Source organism: Hypanus sabinus, chromosome 4 (genome assembly GCF_030144855.1).
Source record: "Hypanus sabinus isolate sHypSab1 chromosome 4, sHypSab1.hap1, whole genome shotgun sequence".
NCBI lineage: Eukaryota > Metazoa > Chordata > Chondrichthyes > Myliobatiformes > Dasyatidae > Hypanus > Hypanus sabinus.
The window spans coordinates 110,627,751-110,646,762 of record NC_082709.1 but is presented as its reverse complement, the minus strand read 5'-3'; the positions used below and the strand labels follow the sequence as shown (position 1 = coordinate 110,646,762).

Below are 19,012 nucleotides of genomic sequence, written 5' to 3'. Positions count from 1 at the left end.
TTTGTAGTTTCCATTACTCCCATACATTCAATTTTAGCTTCTCCCTCTCTACTGCAGGGTGAAATCTATCATATTATGATCACTGCCTCCAGAGGGTTTGTATCAAATTTGGTTCATTACACAAAATTCAATCCAGATTTGCCTTTTCCCTAGTGGGCTTGACCACAAGTTGCTCTAAAAAGCCATCTCCTGGGCTTTCTACAAATTCCCTCTCTTAAGATCCAGCATCAAGTTCAAGTTTAATTGTCATTCAGCCATACCTGAACGCCCATAAATACAGCCAAATGATACAGCATTTCTCCATGGCCAAGATGCAAAACACAGCACAAGGCACATAAAATAGCAGTAAACATACAGTCACTCAAAGAAGTATTATATAGCCCAAATCCCTGAGCCCATGGATGTTGTCAATGACAAGCCCTCAGCAGTCTGCAGCCAACACAGTTCAACTTTTCTTCCACTAAGTGAACACTGGGGAAGAGCACCGATGCCAGCATGCCACCTCAGCGTCACCTCTGCTGTACAGCTGCAATAGAAGACATCACCACATGAGGCCTAGTCCGTGGTATAATGGTGGTCATGCTGCTCCCTGCTGTTGATCCTGCAAATAAAGCAGTAAACCGGGCTTGCAGTATTCCACATTACCAATGTCCAACAACAGGGTGTTGCAATTTTTAAGTTATCAACTTGGATAACCATTTGCTATTAGACTGTGCACCGCCTTCACTCACCGACTCCAACGTACCTCTGTTGCAGGCAGCTACATGGTCCGCACCAAGTCCAGCTCCTTCACTAATGAGCGTCTCACTTAAGTGGCAGACCCGAGTATTTGAAGTTCTTAATGCCCAGCAATGTCTCATGATCATAAAAAAAACATTTAAGAAAAAAGTTGATTGGCCCCGTAGAGACCGCTATGTCATGGATTCTCCCAATCTACCTGCATATTGAAATCCCCCATGACCATCATAACATTGCCCTTTTTACATGCCTTTTCTATTTCCCAATGTAACTTGAACCCTCTCCCCATATCCTGGCTACTGTTTGGAGGCCCATAAGTCCCATTGTTACAAGCTACAACTCAGTGGGAAGAATATAATACAATTATTCAATAAAGGCAACACTATTCAAGACAAAACAATTTGTTGCCTGGCACCAATTCTCCACACTAAACATTTATCCCATCAACAGAGCACAGCAGCAGTAATACCTGCAATATCTGATCAAGAGTCCTACGGCATCATCTCCCAGACCCACAACTTTTACCACCAAAAAAATAAACAAAGACAGCAGAAGCATAGGAATATCATTATCAGTTAATTTCCAAGCATCATCTAAACCAAACTTTGAAACTGTTTCTTTTATTCTTAGATGTAAATGTAAGAACTCACAAGCATTTTCACCGCAGCAGTAGTTCCTGTAATTCATCATTCATTTATCAGAAGTAACAAATGCTGCTTTTGTCAGTGACTCCCATTTTCATTATTGAGCCTAAGACATGGTAACACAGAAATTAACTGAGAACATGAAGAAATATAAAAGCTTGAAAAATAGCCAATAAGAATTATCAGCTGAACCAGTAATCTAGATATGACCTATATGGAACTTTGCAGAACTGTGCCATAACTCACAAACCTCTCTATCCAACATAAATTACATATTCTTTTCTGGTGCATTACACAAATTTGACATGATTTACAATTAACCAAAGCAGAGCTACTTAAAAGATTGCGCAGTAACTGATCTGTTTTGCAAAGTACAGGTCAACCTCTGGGTTTCACTCCCGTTAACTCTCTGTGACCCAACCAGTTAGAAAGTCAGAATTAAAGCTGCAAAAGGAGTTCCCAGGTGGCAGAAGATCCATGAACCCTTTCAGCAGCCAGCAAATTCAGACCACAACCTCTCTGTGATGACTGCTACAAATTTTTATAGATGCACCTTACAATCCATGCTATCCAAAAGCATTATAGCTTGGTATGGCAGCTGCTCTGTACAAGACTGTAAGAAATTCCGAAGAGTTTTGAACATAACTTAGTCCATCACACAAACCAGCCTCCCCTCAGTCTACACTTGGGAAAGCAGTTAACTTAATCATGAGTTCCTCACACCCCAGTCATTTCTTCTTCTCCCCTCTCCCATTGGGTAGAAAATTCAAAAGCTTGAGAGCACAAACTATCAGACTCAAGAACAACTTCTATCCCACTGTAATTAGACTCCTGAATGAGCCTCTCGTATGCTAAAAGATGAATTCTTGATCTCCTGATCATGTTATGCCTTTGCATTTTATTTGTCTACCTGCACTGTCTTTTCTCTGTAACTGCAATGCTATACCTGGATGGCATGCAAATCAAAGCTTTTTCATCACATCTCCGTACATATGGCAGTAATAAAATACTCAGTCATGTGTACAGACTGAACAGAATTGGGCATCTGTCAGCTGGGTAAGACCAGAAACTTGGAAAGTCAACCAGAAACTAAGCAAACAATTCCCACCTTCTGAATTTGGTCAAAATATAAAAGCCAAGGTCACATTGTCCTCAGTGAAATAATATAAGAAGCATGATATAATGCTACCTAAAAGAATGCTACCTTACTTGGCTCACTAATGAAAATGGGCGTCACTAACAAAAGCAGTTAACACAGCAAACCATTTCAGAAAATCAAAAGGCAATGGACCAATAAAAAAAATCCTTAAGATATGGCTTGCAAAGTAATCCTATGATAATGAACATTACAGACTAGAATTTTTAAATTAAATACATGGATTCAACTCACTGTTATTGTAATTACTCCCCAAATATATGCATTTTGTACTTGAATGTAGTACCAGTCACATTAAAGAGTGTGTATTTGCATCTGTGTGCGCACCTGCCCTGCAAATATATGCAGAGCAACATTTGAGTGTTGAATTGTTATTGGCAAAAGAATTTTTGGGATTACATCAGCAGCTTACAGCCTCTTCAAAACAATAATAATGATGCACATTTCAAATGCTCAGTCCTTGTCCAAATTCCAGAAATACCTTACTTCACCTTACTTCCTTTTCCAGTGCATTTGGTAGAACAACTGTGACTAGTTAGAAAATAAAAGGTTGGTTACTGGATTGCTGACACTGCACCGGTGCTTCCCTACTTGGCGAAAGAGAAGGCATCATCTACAGCTAATACTTAAATGTGGTCATTGACTTGTCACTAAAATCAACAAACTATTTATATGAAGAGGAAGCGAAGTATGTAAGAATACAGATTATTATTTTAAGAAAAATATAACAAAGTATCATCATGCTTAAAAATTACTTGACTTGAAAACAAGAGTAGGTGAAAATAAAATTTGCCAGCAATATCATTCTTTAAGTCAGGGCAGCATCAATATGTTGTCCTACATACAAATTCATAACTAGCAGATTTCATAACAAATTTCTCAGTTATTTTAATATATCTTAGTTTATTTTAATAAAACTAGTTTGAAACATGATCATTCCTAATGTATTACAATTATTATTACTTGCAATACTCATTCACGCTGACAACTAGATCGGGGGAATCATGATTTCAGTGCCAAGATAGCTGTGGCAGCAATTGGGAGTTTCTAAAAATTATTTCAGCACCACAGAGCCTGTGTGGACTCGGGTATAAAACAATTTGTTAAAAAAGGTGTTCCAATTGTTAAGACCATTCAATATCTACTAATCCCAGCACAGTTGATAGGAATAAGGTGAACCTCAGCTATAAGTAACTTCAATCAAACAACTTTACAGAATGGAGGAAGTTTGTGTCATGAACAATGAAAGTGCAACCCAATAAGGGGTCCAGGAAAAGGAGAGAATTCAGCAAATCCTCTGATTTACATGTCAGACATAATTGAAACACGTTCATGGATGCCTTGTTATTAAAGGAAGTCAAAGTGTCATGTTGATTGAGGTAAGAATTTGAACAGACTGCTTTAGTTGCTGGTAAACAATCTCTAACATTTAAATCCAGATACTCCGAGTGGTGCCGCTTCATTTACTTTAAATCGGTACCATCAGAAAATAACAGCCACTGGAAAATCTAGAATACAAAGCTTGATAGTACAAAAACAAGTCTAATGCACCTTGAGGGACAAAGCAGAATGCCTACTTGTCAAGCTTACATGCATGCTGAGCCCACAGAAATCTACACACAAGAAAGGCAGAAACTATTCTTCCAAAAACTGAAGCAAGCATGCATGGTTAGAGCAAATAGATTATTTAAAATAAGGAGCTGTAATTTTGAACATGTATACAGTTGAGGAAAAATTATGTTTCAAATGGGAAATAATTGATTTGAATGACTTTTAGTAAAACCTATTAAACTAGGACAAACATGTATATTACCATGGCTGCGGAATAGAATTGAATAGAAAGTTAAATCAGCAAAATCAATTGCTTAAAAAGCCAGTGCTATTTTTACAGTGGAGAGTACCAGTGTGAATAAAGTTAGGCTCCCAATCTTACTGGAAGTCCAATTTAGTCATTTTGAAAGTTTTGTAGGAAATTCTTGGCTGGAGCTACCAATTATAGAAGGTCATTGGACTTCTATAAGTAGGTATAGAGGAGATGTCAGGGGCAAGTTTTTTTTTAAAACGCAGAGAGTAGTGAGTGCATGGAATGGACTGCTGGCGACGGTGGTGGAGGTGGATACAACAGGATCTTTTAAGAGACTCCTGGATAGGTACAGGAGCTTAGAAAAATAGAGGGCTATGGGTAACCCTAGTTAATTTCTAAAGTAAGAACATGTTCGGCACAGCATTGTGAGCCAAAGGGCCTGTATTGTGCTGCAGGTTTTCTATGTTTCTGTTTCTATATCTTCCTCAGCATTTCCTACAAGCTAGTTCTTCACCATCATTGCATTTTTCCTAGTGGCAAATAAAATCAAGTCCTCTGTTCTCATTATCAATTATTTTGATAACTTTGTATTGAGATCAATGAGCAGTTTGAACACTTGGCTGTTGTATACAGAAGTCAGGTGGTTGTAAAGAGGAAACTGCTTGAGATGCTTCAATACACATTTAGAAACTGTGATAAAATTCTTTGAAGACTCCAATGCTTCATTCAAGATTCAAGTACATTGATTATCATAGAATATATAAACAATACAATTTGAGATTTGCTTGCTTGCATACAGTAATCAACTCAAGAACATAAAGAATGACATTGCTTATTGATCAATTATTTGCAAAGTTTAATGAAATCTTCAATTGCAAAATTATGTAAATTTTATCGAAGTCAAATCAATTGTCTCCACATTTCTGTCCAAGTTAACCATGTTTAAGTGTAACATTAGCTGTCATAACCTTTTTCAATTTCCAAGCATCTCTGAGTTGGAAGCGAAAGAAAGAATACCAGATGTTCATCTTCAGTTATTCTGGGCCCACCTGGGTGAGCTGCAGAGCAACGTGTCAGAAAGATTTCAGGATCTTAACTTGATCAAAATTTCAGAGTGGGTAATAAATCTATTCCTAAACACTTGGAATGAGGAATTGACAGGAAGGATGGAGTTAAAACTGATTGCACTACAATATGACTTTTGAGCTGGAGCTGAGGTTTCTTCTGGTTGCAGAACAAAATCTCTAATTGCTATCCTGCATTGTGGAAAAAGGTCATGATGTTTTTTATTGCCTTTTCAGCATCATTAAATTAATATTAAATAAGAAAGTGCATAAATTTACAAATGACTGATTTGATAGTGAACTTTCCTCAACTTTCTATTTGCAAGAAATCCACTCCAAAGAACGATTCTAAATCAATGCCAGAGAATGCCCCTCCTGTTCAGTTCTGGACATCGTGCCTGACATGTTCCTTGAAAATCATGCAGAGTAAATTTACTGGAATGATACCAGGGCTCAAAGAGTTAAAATTAAATAGGCTTATTACACAAGACTAGGTTATAATCCTCAGATTTTTAGAAGAGAATTGTTCATTCATATTTTAAAGGTATCTGATATTGTCCAGACAAATTACTTCCACTGGTTGGAGGAATCTGTAACAATTATATTGTGGTAATTATTGCTTAGTTGTTTCAGCCATATACTTATTATGGTTCATTCCTTGAAAGCAAATCTAATTATAGTTTTTCCTTGCTGTGCTTTTAGAGTACAGTCTAGCAAATGTTATCGAAACTTATTATCTACCATATCTACCTCTTCTGGTCAGTTAGTTTTAGAATAGTAGTTGAAATCCTTAATGATTGTTCGACATGTATGTCCAAGTGTATTTCCTCCTCCTGCCATCATTCACTATGTGTGATCTGATCTTGCTTTTTAAAAGAATCTCTATCCACAATAATTCTGTTTTCAATGTACTAAATTTAAAAAAAAACATTTCCTGTCATTTTGTAAACTCTAACAAGTAAGCTACAGCCCTTCCCCTCCTTTCCCTGAGTCTTTTCTAGTTCCTATTTTATCATGGGCACTTTATTTGTGCATACTAGCACATTTTTTTAAGAGAAATTTCTCCAGCATTATTACCATCTTTTTATATCTGTGATATATAGCTAGTTATTCCCTGAACACTTTTGTCCACCCTTATATGTTCATTTATATGTTCCAGCCTGCTTCTATTTCCTGGTTATATGAAGTTTACAGGCCATTTCAACCTACCCCAGCTTCATACTAGTTTAAATTCTCACCACCTCTGTAATTAAACAGTCAGTGAGAGATGGTTCTTGTTCAGTCCACCTCATATATTTGCTTTTCCCTATTCTGGTGTTCATGGCTCAGGAAAAGGAATGCCCTCTTCCTATATACTTAACCACATTTTAAATAAAGTTTTTAATTAATATTTTTCATACAAAAGAATGCACACTAGACATTTCTCCAGTTCACTGGTATTCATGATTGAATAGTATACTTCAATTTGCAGCAGGAATTCAATCCACAGTTTTGTGGTAAGAGGCGAGCCTTAAAATCATTAGCCTAGCTTATTTTGTTTAAGCCCTTATGCTGGAAAAGAATGAAAGGATAGACAAAAAGAACATTCCCCTAGTTAACATGCAGAGTATTGAAAAAGGAACCAAATTTCAAAAATACATATGTTACTATATACAACCCTAACAATCATTTTTTGCAGGCAGACTCAATAAATCCATAGAATAATACCCATAAGAGAATCAATAAAAGACCACATGAACTTGGGCCTTCAACCAGTGTGCAAAAGAAAACAAACAGTGCAAGTACAAAATAGAAATAATAATGATATATAAATAAGCAATAAATATTGAGAACATGACATAAAGAGTCCTTGAAAGGGAGTCCATAGGTTGTGGGAACATTTCAATAATGAAGCAAGTGCAGTTGAGTGAAGTTATCTATCCCCTTTGGTTCAAGAGCCTGATGATTGAGGGGTTATAACTGTTCCTGAACCTGGTGGTGTGAGTCTTGAGGTTTCTATATCTTCTTCCTGATGGCAGCAGTGAGAACAGAGCATGTCCTGGGTGATGGAGATCCTTGATGATCTGCTTGTAGATGTGGTCAATAGTGAGAAGGGTTTACCCGTGATGGACTGGGCTGGGCTGTATCCACTACTTTTTGTACGATTTTCTGGCATTGGTGTTTCCATACCAGGCTGCGGTGCAGCCAGTCAATATACTCGCCACTACATATCTGTATGAGTTTGCCAAAGTCATGCCAAATCTTTGCAAACTCCTAAGGAACCAGTCCTGTTTCAACAGAAGTGGTTTCATAATTTCATGCAATTTAGCAATTTACTATCTGGATCCTGACAAACCAATGGTGGGCTTTGACACCGAGTTGAATATTTAATGCAAAAACAGGCAATGTATATATAAAATAAGACTACAATTTCAAAGCAAACAAAAATATGATTTTAAAAAGTGGTATGCATTTAGTTTGAGATGAAAACTACCATCCAATTTGGCACAGATCAATAACAAGTTTCAAGATAATAATAGCTTATTTATAATTATAAATGAAAGTACGACATATTCAGAGCAAAAGTTTTTGAAATAAAAAAAAGAGTAAAATTAAAGGTTACACACCTGGATGGCTGTATTTGTAACTGCAACCTCAATTTTCCATTATATCTGGCCTTCAAGAGGCTTACTTACACCATGTCACTAAGCCTCAATTTACTCCCCACTTGGGCAAAGTATTTACTTAAAGATGAAATCCAGTAATGCTATTACTCCTTCCGCTCAGTGAAAATAAAAGTAAATGCTTCCAGGATGAACACAAGGGTAACTTTTATAGGATAGGCAAAACTACATTAAAACAGGAAGATTTATGAACTTTGTGGGACAATTGATAATCACTATTTTCAACCTCCTTTTAAAGTGCTACCATTCCTTCTTCGAAAACACACACTCCCCTTTCCACCATCCAATCTTCCCCCAATTAAGCTCCCACCTCACCCAAACTTCAAATGAAGCTTTCATCTTGCCCATTTCCCCCTCTTCAACTCCTAATTTCTATACTATCTCACTTTCCTTTTCCATTTCTTCCCTGCCTCCCTCACTTCCCAGCCCTTCACTGCCCCTTTCTTGCCCTAATGTGAAGAATCAAATATTCTTTTGGCTTCTTACACACATTTCACCTTTCATAACCCTCCCTTGAGATTCTTGATTCCTGAATCCATCTTCTTCTTCCATGCTACTCCCGTCATACTCCACTTTACAGTGTTGTTTCTCATCGGTCACTAGAAGTACCTGAAACACGCATCCTCTCCCCCACCCACTCTATCACTTATCTCCAGCTTCCCTGTTCCAATCCGCCGCCACCCTCCCTTACCATCACAACTCCCAAACCTGCTACAACCCTTTCCCATGTATTAACCCCAATCTTCACCCTAATTAAACCTCACTCAAGAACCACTTTCCATGATGTAAAAAAAAATTTCCTCTTTCTGTTCATTATTCTCCCCCACTTCTTTCCATATAGCCAGTAGCTCAGCTGTCACTTCCCCAGGTTGTGATCACTTCCTCTGCACACCCCAGTGATGATTTCATCACTAGTCTGACACCCCAGCAACTCCCTTCCACTATCCATCAATTTCAATGCTTGCATAATCCAATTTCCCAACTTTCCAAGCATCTGCTATTGTTCATTCTATATCTTTTCTCCCATTCTCCACCTTATCTCCTCCTTCCAGAATCAGGGTCACAGCCTTCCTTCTACCCTATCCACCTACCTCCATCTTCCTTCCTTCTCCCCCTTTCTAGTGCTCAACCCTTCCCAGCTCTAGCCAAAGCTCCCCAACTTCCAACAGTCTTCCCCATTCCCATATGTTTGCCCCTTCTTCCATCCTCTTTCTCACCATAACATCATTCACAGTATCTCAAGCCTTTCACCACCAAATGGCTCAAACCTCCTCTATTACTTCCATCATATCCTCCCCTGCCTCTATCCTTTTTGGTCTGACTGGTAATACAATCCACACACAAGTACTGTCCATCTGCTCCCAGCCACAATATCCCTTCTGTTCCCCCATTCACACCTGCACCCTCTTGTCTCTCCTCTTCCCTCCCTCTCAACAATGCCTACAGATCCCCCTCTGTCCTCTCATCCCTACACCCTCCACCCCCTTGGTCCCTTCATTCTCACCTCTGTTTACACCTTTTGTTCCCTTCGCCTTCATGCACTCCATCACCAACTCCCCCACACATCTGTTTACATCATCCATCCCCTACTCCCTGCCACCCGTTCCCTCCATGACCCCCATCTCCCCATTTTTTTCATCTTCCATCTGCCCCGTCCATCATTCTGCTTCTTCTCGCTCTCATTTCTTTCTCCTCACTCCACTGCCACATCCCACTTCTTTCCCACAAATCCATTCCTCCTGCCCTCTTATCCTGTCCCTCCTGCCTTTCTGTCTCCCCATCCCTTTGTTCCCCTTCATACTCCTTGCCCACTTTGTCCCCGACCCCTTTGTACTCTCCTACCTATCACATCCGTTTCTTACCTTTGCCCATTCCCCAATCCTACCTCCCTTCACCCCCAATTCATCCCTGCCCTCAACCCCCTATGTCCATCCCCCAACCCTCTTTCACTGCCAAATCATCCTGCTGCTGCATAGCTCCCATTTCACCATCTACCACTCTTTTTCCACATCCCACCACTTTCCTTGTCACTCCTCTTGTCCCTCACTTGACAAACCCAACACTCCATCTGTCCATCCCCTGCCCCTTCCTCTCCCACTTCCCCTGACCTTCCCCCTTCTCTCCATCCCTCCTCCTGCCCCTTCCCCCATCCTAGCCATATCCCTCCTCACTCTCAACCCTAGATTCATCCCTCCATCTCTTCTTCATAGAAAATAGAACAGTGCAGGTCCGTTGGCCCATGAAGTTGAGCTGACCTTTTAACCTACTCCAAGATAAATCTAAACCTTCTCTCCTACATAGCCCTGCATTTTTATTTCATCCATATACTAATCTAAGAGTTTCTTAAATCTCCTTATGTGCCTGCCTCTCCGATTAATACCAGCAGTGCATTCCATAAACTTACTTTTACTTTTCTCCAGTCATCTTAAAAGTTTGCCCTCTCATATTAGCTATTGCTATCCTGTCAAAAAGATGCTGGCTGTCCACTCTATGCCTCTTTTCATCTCACACACTTCCATCAAGTCACCTCTTATTCCTTCCCTCCAAAGAGAAAAGCCATAGCTCACTCAACCTGTCCTTGTAAAACATGCTCTCTAATTCAGGCAGCATTCTGGTAAACCACCTCTGCACCCTCCTAAAGCTTCCACATCATGAAGCAACCAGAATTGAATACAATACTCCATGTGTGGTTTAAGCAAAGTTTTATAGAGCTGCAAAATTATCTTGCAGCTCTTGAATTCAATCTTTGACTTCTGAAGACCAACATACCTTCTTAACCACACTATCAACTTGCACAGCCGACATGGATCCCAAGATCCCCATGTTCTTCCACACTACTAAGAATCCTGCCATTAACCATTGCTTGATCTTCCAAAGTTTAACTCTTCAAATTTCTTCAGAATGAGCTCCATCTGCCACTTTTCAGCTGAGCTCTGCATCCTGTCAATATCCTGTAGTAACTTGACAACTTTCTACACTCTCCACAACTCCATCAATCTTTGTGTCATCTGCAAACTTACTAACCCACCCTTACACTTCCTCATCCAAGTCATTTATAAAAATCACAAACAGCAGGAATTCCTGAACAGATCCCATGGAACATCAGTAGTCACCAACCTCTAGCAGAATATGCTCCATCCACTACCAGGCTCTGCCTTATGTGGGCAAGCCAATTTTCCCTGGATTTGCCACTCGCTTGAAAAAGTGAATCAGGCTTATGAGAAATGACCTGCCCCTTATAAAGCCAATGCTGACTATTCCTAACCAGACTATGTTTCTTCAAATGCTTTTAAATTATTTCTCTAAAGATCCCCTCCAATAGTTTTCCCAACTCTGATGTAAAACTTCCTGTTTTATAATTCCCAAGATTATTCCTATTACCTTTCTTGAACAAAGGAATAACATTTGCCATATTCCAGTCTTCTGGTACTACTCCTTGAGGACACAAAGGTTATCACCAAAGGCATAGGAATCTCTTCCCTTGTTTCCCATAGTAACCTTGGATATATCCTGTCTGGCCCCAGGGACTTATCTATTCTAATGTTTTTCAAAAGCTCCAGCACATCCTCTTTCTTAACCTCGACATGTTCCAGCACATTGGACTGTTCTATGCTGTCCTCATATTCATCAAGGTTCCACTCACAGGAGAATAATAAAACAAAGTATTCACGAAGGATCTCCAACTCCAAGCAAATTTACCACTTTATTTGTGATCAGTACTATCCTGACTCCAGTAATTTTCCCATTCTTCATTGTGTAGAACACTTTTAAATTTTCCTTAGTCTTACTCATCAAGGCCTTCTCAGTCCCCGTCTGGCTCTCCTGAGATCCTTATTAAGCTTCTTCCTAGTTATCTCACAACTCTCATGAGCCCTCTGATCTTTGCTTCCTAAATTTTAAGTATGCTTTTGTCTTCCTCTTGACCAAATATTCCACCTCTTGTCAACCATAGTTCCTTCACCCTACCATCCTTTCCCTGAATCAGTGGAACAAACATATCCAGAACCCCATGTAATTACTCGCTAAACAACCTCCATATTTCCACTGTACATTTCCCATATTGTTTGCTCCTATCCCTGTACAAGGCTATGATGAAGTTCAGGGAGTTGTGATCACTGTCTTTGAAATGCTCACACGCTGAGAGATCTGTCACCTGATCAGGTTCATTACTGCCTCTCCTCTAGTCAGCCTGTCCACATATTATGTTAGGAATCATTCCTGACCATACCCAACAAATTCTGCCCCATACAAACCTCGTGCACTAAGGTGGTGCCAATAATTAGTAAGGAAGTTGGAGTCACCCATGAAAATGATCCTCCTGTCATTTTAAACATTTCCAAAAGCTGCCTATCGATCTACTCCTTAGTGTCCCTTTTGCTATTGAGAGGAGGTTGCTATAAATACATCCAATAGCGATTGCTCCCTTCCTGTTTGACTCCCCCCCCCCATACTGATTGCTTCATGATGTTCTCCCTTTCTGCAGCTGCAATACTATCCCTGATTAGCAATGTCACTCCTCCTTCCCTCTCTCTTGTCAAGATATCCAAACCCTGGAATATCCATTCCTGCCTTTGTGACAGCAAAGTCTCTGTAGTGGCCACAACATCATTGTTCATCACTGATCCATGCACTTAAGTTCATCACCCTTGTTCCTGATGCTTCTTGCATTAAAGTAAACATATTTCAACCCATCCAACTAACTGCATTTATGCATGATTCACTGCCTATCCTTCTTAACAGTCTCTCTACCATTACACCAACTGCTCCATCCTCTGGCCTATCACTCTGGTTTCCATCTGTCTGCCAACCTAGTTTAAACATCCTGAATAACTCTAGCAAATCTGCCCACAAGGACATTGGTCCTTCTTGAGTTTAGGTGTAACCTGTCCCTTTTGTACAAGTCACATTTTGCCAGCAGGGAGTTCAATGATTCACAAATCTGAAACCCTGCTCCCTGCACCAATTCTTCAGCCTAGCATTCATCTACCAAATCATCCTATTCTTACTCTCACTGGCATGTGGCGCAGGCAGTAGTTCAGATTCTACTACCCCTGAAGTCCTGCTTTTTAGCTTCCTTATATTCACTCTTCATTAAACCACTGCTTTTCCTAGTTATGTCTTTGGCACCAATTTGTATAACTTCTGGCTGCTCATCCTACTCTTAAGCATGCTGTAGAGATGGCCCTGACCCTGGCATCTTGGAGTTAACATACTATCTGGGAGTTAATTTCACAACCACAAAATCTCATGTCGGTTCCTCAACCACAGGGAATTCTAACACACTGGGACCAGTGCATTTTAGCCTAATTAACCAGCTGCAGCAATTAGACAAAGTTTCACGGAAATAGTTAAATAAGTAGAAAAAGGGCAATCATTTAATTGCATAACAAATTACTATTTAAATAAATCACTATCAATACTATTTCAGTACCATCAAACTGAAGCATTCTTTTGATTGACTGTAAAGTAACAAAATCAGCAGAGGCACCTTGTGCAGATAGTGGGTTGCCTTCGTACAGTGCTTTCAACAATTCCATCCTCCAAATCTTCATTTTAATTGTAACATTCAAGATGATTGTTGATACCTTCAAATTCTTTGAAGTTTCTAACCTTAAATAGTGAACTCCCAGCTGTTTCCAGCATCTCCAAGCTTGAATGTTAGAACCCACAGTGAGCAAATCAGTTCTGAATTATGATAATGTTTATTACTCACCAACTTCAGTGACAAAAATCACTGCTTTCTAACACAAGCCCACAACTGATGCTATTTAAAAACTGCTCATTCAAAGCACACAGATTGCATGCAACTGACGCTAGTTGAAATATGTTCGGCAACAGTCTCCTGTCTCAGTTAAGCAGCATATTTTCCCAAATAAATGAAGAGCACTCATCTCTCCTGGCATCCTTGCAAGCAGAACAAGTGCTACACCTGCCCCTACACCTCCTCCCTTACTGCTGCTCAGGGCCCCAAACAGTCCTTCCAGGTGAGGTGACACTTCACCTGTGAGTCTTTTGGGGTCATCTGCTATATCTGGTACTCCAGTGTGGCCTCCTGTATATCAGAGAGGCCCGATGTAGATTTGAGTCTGCTTTGCCAAGCACCTAGGCTCCATCAGCCAGAAAAAGCAGGATCTCCAAGTGGCCACCTATTTTAATTCCACTTCCCATTCCAGCTTGTCAGTCCATGGCCTCCTCTACTGTCGCGATGAGACCACACTCAGGTTGGAGGAGCAACACCTTGTATACCATTTGGGTAGCCTCCAACCTAATGGCATGAACATCAACTTCTCGAGCTTCCTGCCCCCACCCCCCTTCACCATTCTCCATTCCTATTTCCCTCTCTCACCTTATATTCTACCTGCCCATCAACTCCCTCTGGTGCTCTTCCCTCTTCCATTGCCTTCTACCTTCTATCAGATTCCCCCTTCTCCAGCCCTGTATCTCTTCAACCGATTTCCCAGCTCTTTACTTCACGACTCTCTCCCCCTCAGTTTCACCTGTCACCGTTTCTTCCTCCCTCCCCCCTCCTTCTTAATTTGACTCATCTTTTATTCCAGTCCCGTTGAACAGTCTCCACCTGAAACATTACCTCTACTCTTTTCCATAGATGCTGCCTGGCCTGCTGAGTTCCTCCAGCATTTTGTGTGTGTTGGTTACACAAAGGGAATCCCAAATTATTTTCTTCTTTTTGTATATTATGTACTGCATTGAACTGCTGCTAAATTAACAAATTCCACGACACATGCCAGTGATAATAAACCTGATTCTGAAATATCTTCTTGATTTGCTTTTGTTCTTTAAGAGTTGTCCCAAATATGCAGCTGCCCCAATTAACTGGAATCCACTGCACTGAATCCGCTATCACCACCGCTCTCTTCGCTCCTTCCCTTCTGAGCCACAGAGCCAAAGACATGGTAACTTCGGCTTTCCCCAGCTGGACATTCCTCACCTCCCCGCCCCCAGCATCCATAGTGTCCACCACCCTCCTACATCATCCCTCCCTTTTACCTTCAACCCCAACACCCCCCCACTTCGTCGCTCCATCTCGCCTTTAACCCCAACACCGCTCCATCTCTCCATTGCTCCTTCATGCTACCATCTCCCCACGCTTCATCCCTCCGTTGCTCCTTCATACTACCCCCTCCCAGCGCTTCATCCCTCCGATCTTCCTTTATCCGCCTCAATGGTTTTCTCCCCCTTTCTATACCCGCGGCCTCTGACCTTCCCTCCTCCAGAAACTGCTCCTCCCCTTCCCACTGTCCATCTCTCTCCTCAGTCCCTCCCTCCCCTCCGCCCCCGATCTCTCCTCAACCCCGCCCCTGATCTCTCCCCCTCCTCTTCACTTTTCTCCATGTCTCCCTGATCTTTCCTTTCTTCCGTCCCTCCGTCCTTTCGGATCCCAGGCCATCTGTGCACTTACCCCCAGAGGCCCGGCCGAGCTGTGTTTACAATCGCGCTCTCGGTGCCGCCGCTTCATCTCCGGGGCGGCAGCGCTCGCGCTCTCCGAGCGGACCCAACCGTCACCGCAGCCGCCGCCATCTTCAATTGTCTGAAACGCGCATGCGCCGTCCGTCGATGACCCTCCAGCTTTTGCAGGCTGCTCGAGCAGGCAAAGCAGAAAAGTGCGATTATGTGGCGCCTGTCACTTCTTCGCAAGATGCTTTACTGTGAACTTCTTCCGCGGAAACATCATGATAACGTACACCACGGCTACCGCGTTGAGGACAAGGAACTCTTAGAAACTAATTAAATAACTAAGACTATCGTGAGATACGGTTAGTAGTTGGGCATGGGTTGGCAAGATTCAAAGAATGCTCTTTCTTGCTCATTGTTGCTGAAATCCACGCTCATCCCTTCCCGCACTTCTTATACCCCCTCGACCATCCCATGTTACTTCACTCCTGATGAAGGGTTTCGGCCCGAAATGTCGTCACTATCTGGCCTGCTGAGTTCTGCCAGCATTTTGTGTTTTTATTAAATTTAGTCTCAAGTTGTTGAAAGAAGTGAATGTCATTCATGTAGTCTAGTGTTTCAGAGACAATGAAGGGATCAAGAGGTGACAGAATAGTAGAACTAGGTATTGTACACGTAGAAACTCACACTGTGTTTTCAGATATTAATGAAGGATGATACAATGAGAAAAAGCTGGAGGCTAAGGATACATCCCTGAAGAATATAAGAGGTTGCTTGGAGCAGGAAGATAAGCCATTGCAAAATATTGTAACTCTTGACTGGATATAAAGAAGAGTGGAACCAAATGAGTATAAGTCCTCATATCTGGGTGGTGGAGGGGAAGTCAAGGGGGACAAGATGTCAAGGGGGGAGGAGTTATTAATTTTCTCTCAGTAGTTTGGTGTGGATGTGTTTGAACATAGTTAACCATAAAGATGTGCATCCTTCCAAATCTCTGCAAATTAAAAGGCTTGTGCATGACTGTGTGTTCCAAGACTATACACAGGTGTAGGTGAACAATGATGGATGGTTTAACTTGGTACAGTCACGTAGAATGCAATTAGAATTTTTGATTAGAACCAGCAGCACTGAGGTAGGGCAGAATCCTAATGAGGATCCAAACAAGAAAGTTTGGAAAAGATGAGCAAGTATTTGGGAGATCAGAGGGTACTTGAGGAGAAAGGTGGTCATGACAGATGGTGATGAGCAGGAGGTGGATTTAAATGAAATGTTTAGATAAAAGGGGACGGGGTGAATTTTAAATTCCAGGATGATTCTGAAATAATAAGTGGTTTAGCAGAAGAGCACAAATCACAACAGTACTTTATATAGTTCATCCTGATCTGGCAATGAATGGCAATCCAGTTGTCCATCACAGATGTTCGAATCTCAAAAATGTTAATAACCTCATTTTAAATTGATGCTAACATAGCTCCAAACATAACTTGAATAGTACAGTTTCATCCACTTAGCAAACTAATCAGAGAAATAAGGATAACACATACAAAATGCTGGAGGAACTCAGCAAGTCAGGCAGGATCAGTGGAAAAGAGTAAACAAACAGTCGACTGGAAAGAAACAGGTCTGATGAAGGGTCTTGGCCCAAAACATCGACTGTTTACTCTTTTCCACAGATGCTGCCTGATCTGCTGAGTTCCACCAGCATTTTGCATGAATTGCTTTGTATTTCCAGCAAATTTGTTTATTATCTGATAGGATTATGCTACAGAACCCCCCCCCCACCCCATAGCTAGTAGGACATTGCCCCCATCCGCCCATAGCCACTGGGACATTGAGGAATAGATTTGCAGGCAGATTAGGGAAACATGGTTGTTGTAGTAGGTGACTTCAAATTCCTTGATAGAGACTGGGATCTTCTTTGTACAAGAGGTTTAGAGGGGGAAAAATTTATTAGGTGCATCCAGGAGGGTTTCTTAAATCAAAATGTAGATAGTCCAAGAAGAATGGCTCTACTGGACATGGTGTTGGATGACGAGGCTTACCAGTTGACTGACATTTCAGTGGGAGAACAGTTAGGAGGTAGTGATACAACTTAAGTTTTAAGTTAAGGACCTTGCAGGGGAATATTAAATTGAAGCAGGGCAAATTACGGAAGTATTAGGAATGAACTATGGAAAATTAATTGGGAAAAGCTATTTTTTCACTAGTGCTCATCCAACAGGTGGATGGTGTTTAAAGACCAACTGTACAGAGTACCAGGCAGGAATATTCTGTTCAGAAGGAAGGACAAGGATAGCAAGGTAAAGGAACCTTAGATGTGGAGAGAGGTGGTGAATTTAGTCAAGAAGAAAAAGGAAACATACATGAGGTTTTGAAAGCTAAAATGAAACAACCCTTGAGGATTATGAAGTAGCTAGAAAAGAACAAAAGAAGGGAATTAGGAAAAACAAGTGGGTCCATGAAAAGTCCTTGGCAAGAAGGATAAAAGAGAACTCCAAGGCATTCTATACATATATCAAGATCAAGAGGATAACTAGGGACTGTGTAGAACTACTCAAAGGTAAAGGAGATGTGCCTGGAGGTGGAAGATGTGGTGAGACCCTAAATGAATACCTTGCATCAGTATTTACTATAGAAAATATTGTGAAGGATGAGAAGATAAGTGGAGCATTTTAATTTGCTAAGGTATATTGAGATAAAGAAGGAGGCAATGTTGGATGTTAACAAATATTAAGAGGGATAAGTATCCACGGCCTGATGAAATATACCACAAGTTATTGAGAGAGGCAAGAGATGACAATGCTGTGGCCTCAAGCAATATTTTCATGTCCTCCTTTGCTATGGGCAAGGACCTAGAGGACAGGCAAGAAGCTAATATTGTTCCATTAAACAAAAAGAGAGAAAAGGATTATCATGGAAAATATAGACCATTGAGTCTTGTGTCAGTAGTATGGAAGTTACTGGAGAGGATTCATAGGGATAGGATTTATGAGCATTTGGAAAAGCATGGCCTCGTTGGGACAGTCAGCATGGATTTGTACAGGGCTGAACATGTCTTGTTAACTTGACTTAAGTTTTTCACGGAGATAGCAAAGGCAATAGATGAAAGCTGTGGCTGTTGTGTATATGGATTTTACTAAGGCGTTCAACAAGGTCCCTTGTCGGAGGCTCATTCAGAAGATGAAAATACATAGGATCTATGGTGAATGGGCCATTTGATTTCCGAGTTGGCTGGCCCATAGAAGAACGGGGATAGTGGTCGATATGACTTATTCTGACTGGAGACTAGCTGGGACTTGTGCTGTGCTGCAGGAATATATACTTCGACCGCTACTGTTTGTGATATATATAAATGACCTGGAAGAAAACATGCATAGATGGGTTAGTAAATCTGCTGATGTTACAAAATTGGTGGTCTTGTGGATGGTGTAGAAGACAGGCAAAGAATACAGCAGGGTATAGATCAATTGTAGATATGGATGGTGAAATTACAGTTGGAGGTTAATCAGACAAATCTGAACTGTTGTGCT

General features: G+C 40.9%; 1 protein-coding gene across 2 annotated transcripts in view; it reads right to left on the bottom strand.

The window, feature by feature from the left end:
* fndc3a (fibronectin type III domain containing 3A) overlaps window positions 1–15,638 on the bottom strand; it is a 241,776-nt gene extending 226,138 nt beyond the window's left edge. For both annotated transcript variants that reach the window (XM_059967865.1, XM_059967866.1), the window contains exon 1: window positions 15,490–15,638. The gene's annotated coding sequence lies outside the window, so the exon portion shown is untranslated. The remainder of the gene's footprint in view (window positions 1–15,489) is intronic.
* Window positions 15,639–19,012: the final 3,374 nt, after the last annotated feature.